The sequence below is a fragment of the Sinocyclocheilus rhinocerous genome, unplaced genomic scaffold (genome assembly GCF_001515625.1).
Source record: "Sinocyclocheilus rhinocerous isolate Xijiao unplaced genomic scaffold, SAMN03320098_v1.1 scaffold2360, whole genome shotgun sequence".
Taxonomy (NCBI): domain Eukaryota; kingdom Metazoa; phylum Chordata; class Actinopteri; order Cypriniformes; family Cyprinidae; genus Sinocyclocheilus; species Sinocyclocheilus rhinocerous.
The window spans coordinates 160,194-164,105 of record NW_015630061.1 but is presented as its reverse complement, the minus strand read 5'-3'; the positions used below and the strand labels follow the sequence as shown (position 1 = coordinate 164,105).

General features: G+C 38.5%; 1 protein-coding gene across 1 annotated transcript in view; it reads left to right on the top strand.

Annotated features, from left to right (window-relative positions):
- Nucleotides 1–3,912, top strand: part of scara5 (scavenger receptor class A, member 5 (putative)) — a 103,925-nt gene that overhangs the window by 82,817 nt on the left and 17,196 nt on the right. The window lies entirely within an intron of this gene.

Sequence of the window (3,912 nt, the reverse complement as noted above, 5' to 3'; positions counted from 1 at the left end):
TCTCAAGTCTTCTTTAATTATGTCGAGTCGAGTCGCAAGTCATCAAATTTGGGACTCGAGTCCGAGTCAAGTCTCGAGTCGTGTGACTCGAGTCCACACCCCTGATATATATATATATATATACCTGGGGACACACAAATGTGTCTTTAAGGCCCCGATATACTCAAAACGAAATTCCTTATTGTTCTTCGTTTAGGGGTAAAATGAAATACGTGAGCAGCGGTATACTGTTAGCGAACATCCTGACGCCACCCACTGAGTACACTGTAAAATCTAATTAGTTGGGCTTACTTAAAAAAAGCATGCAAACCGACTGCCTTGAAAAAGCATCTCAAGTAATTTATGAAAAATGAAACTGGAAAATATTCATTAATATACTCACACACAAAACAAAGCACTAAAGCTTTAATAAGAATATAGGTCACTTTTTAAAAGCAACCTATTTATTACTTTTCTTCTCTTGAAATCAAACAATTCTGACTTCATGATGAATTGCTGCATTAACAAGAAGATAATTATAATAACACAAACGAAGTTCCAAGTGCCCAACCAAAGGGAACGCGTAAGTAAATTGTTTTATTTGCCTTGAAAGTTGCTGGAACTTAATTAAACCTAGTAAGTATAACAACTAAGTAAAGATAACTAATTAAATCTAAGTAAGGCAAACTATTGGATTTTACAGTGTAGGTAAATATGTGCTGCGTGCTTTAGTTTTTTTTTTTCGGATTTTGTTTGAAATGACGTCATATGAGTTCGTTCTTCGATTTCGCTTGACGTATCTCGGGGCCTTTAATCTTCTCACCCTCTCTCTTTGTTTGAGGTAGCCTAGTGCTCTCCTACTCAACATGAAATGTTTCTCCAGCCCAATGTGCCATCATCCCCAGTTATACCAGGACTGTGTAATACAAAAATACGTTTCTGTGGCATCTTCCATTTCCTTTTTGGGGGCTCCTAAAAGTGTAACGTTTGACTGACACTCTTCTCTGTTTGCTGTTTTTGCATCACAACTCAGGGCTGTGTTTCTCAAAAGAATCGTAAGCTAAGTTGATCGTAGAAACCATTAGTGGCAATGGTTCTACGATCTGCTTAGAGTTACAATACTTTTGGGAAACACAGCCCTGGATAGTAAGAAGAGAAAGGGGACTGTGTGCGTTCTTGTAGTTTCAAACTCTGTTGTCCTGATTTCATATTGTGTCAAGTCGCACAGAAGTTTTCACTGAAAGCTTGGTTTGGACAGGGTACTGAGGTTTTGGGCTTCTATCTCAGCTTTGACTTCAGACTTTACTAACTTCTTTGTTTCTATTTCACTCTGTATTTCAGATTCACTCTGAGCTCAAACTCCAACCCACTGATCTCATTCTCTGAACATGCGCTGCTCCTTTAACACCTTCCAAAACATGTAATGATTTCCCCTAATGTTCTCCAGAACACCACACCATCCCCCAATCGCTCTTCATCCCCAACTTCCACCAAAACAATCCACCCGTTCCTCCTATTTTCATTGCCTCATTCTCATGTTATTGGACTCAGAACCTTGTTTTTGTAATATAATCATCCTCACAAACATTCGCTGCGATCTCGGGCCTCACAAGACATGTGACCGCGCTGGCTGTGGTCGGCTGCAATAGATGCATCATGTTTTCACAGCTTGAGACAAACAGCTGGGAACGATCAGTGCGATTTGGCCAAACATGCTGCTGCCTAGTACAGCCCAGCAGAGTGAGCTCTGTGGTCGTGAACGACTGACATATATCGTATTGATCATTTTTAATTGCTTAAATAGAGCCACTTGCCCTTTCAGATTCAGTTTTCATTGTCATTTGCCACCAAATTGCAAAGAATTATTACACTGGATTAAGTCCAATGTAATATTAGATTATATTTTGGGAGTTGTTATACCTTTATTAAGTACAGATGAGACAGGAAAGCATTGAGCAGAGAGGGAGAGACGGGAATGACGAAGGGAATCGAACTCGAGTGGCGCAGTTGTGCACACTGCCCATGAGGCTATCAGCGCCAGCAAAGCATACTTTGAAATAATAAAAAACATACTTTGAAATAATTTAGGAAAGTTTTTCGATTATTTTTGTGTTTCAGAATAAGTTTTACGATGAATGTATTTCTTATTTGTTACCAAGTCATTACTGAAATTGTAGAAATGTGACAATAGCAGCCATCATCTATAGTAGGCTACAGAGTAACGACTCCATGCTCAGAGGAATATCAAAGGTTTCCATTCACACCATGTTTTTGCAGGGGTTGAGTATTGTAGCCAATCATAGAGATGTCTGTTGAGCTCATGAACGCAAAGGCTAATCAGATGTGTTTAAGTTTGTCAGAACCAGCTCAAATCATCTCAAAACAAACTTTTCGTTCAGAGCTCACTGAGATCTGCATGCTCGTGTAAACATGATGTAAATAAGAGATTCAGTGTAGTCAGCATCTTTGCTTTGCTTCCTGAAGTGATAATCATAAAGTGCATTCTCTTTGACCGTAATTGGACTCCGAAGTGAATTTAACAGGGTATTTCGCTAGATTACAGATTTTTTTTTTCAGATTACTTTTTTTCAAGGAACTATTAAAGTAACACATTACTTTTTAATTTGCAAGAAAATATCTGAGTTACTTTTTCAAATAAGTAACGCCAGTTCCTTTGTTTTCCATGTATTGACTGACAGCTCTCGTGTCCTCATGTTGAGAGAAATCAGGAGTAAGTGCAGAGGGATTGCTTGCGCTGTGTGAACATGATCTCACTGTAGTTCTAGACTAAATGTCAACATGCATTTACTCATCTCACGGTACAAAAACAGATTTGATCAAAATAAATAAAAACAGTGAAATGCAAACTCAGAATATGATGCAAACCTGCAGTAATTAAACTTGTTAAAAAACACAAATATCCTTTATGTATTTAATTCACATTTTATTAACCAGTGTCTTTGCTGTTCACACTTAATGATCCAACTCAAACATACTAATAAGCAAAAATTACTTTAGATTAGGGCTGTCAACGTTAACGTGTTAACGCATGCGATTAATTTTACAATCCTTAACGCGTTAAAATGATTTAACGCAAAATTACTGTTGCTCCTTGCGATTAGATAATTTTAAGCTGCTAAACTCCAGGAAAGTTTTCAGTCCAATGATCCAGTAAGCGAATGCATTCAAACAATCCGTCCAAAACAGTGCTAATATACAGTAAACCAGGCTGATTACATCAGAGATGGCAGAGAGATCAGAGACTCGCGTTGCGTTTTCAGTTAATTATTTATTCCAGTGTTTTTCGCTTTAAAACACGAGCTCTGTCATATTCTGTGATTATCTCTGAAGAGCGCGAGTCCTCACACGTCGTGCGCTTGTGTGAAGTACAGACTGAACGGATTGTCAACACATCCCACGGCTGTATGGCCAGATGAGACGCAAACTACGCTTTCTCAACTTGATAACCAGTCTCGCTAGTAAAGTTTTGATGGATGAAGACTGCAATGTGGTGGCCTATAGGAGTCATACAGTACAGTGAGCACGCGTGAGTCCGTTATAATAATGTGTGTATGAGCTCTTGACGCACTGATCACACATTGTATTTATGCACAGGCACAGACATTTCCGTACATTCACGTTGTTTCCACACACATTCACGATAATGTTTTGATTTGCCATGTTTATGTTGCTATGTTTAGTTATTCTGAATGGATCCGTGAACTGCAGTGGATATATGCAGCCAGCAGGCAGTTGGTTTAGGGATTTTTTGGCATGTGGTCCTGTTCGGTATCGCAACTTGGCTTCTCTAAAATGTAAAAAAGCTATTTGCTGTTGCACTGTACACATACTATAAAATTCTGATTTTTTTTCTTTCATATGTGCTTATATGGGCTCCTTATATCATTTGGTTCTTTGGTGTCCTTTTGGAGT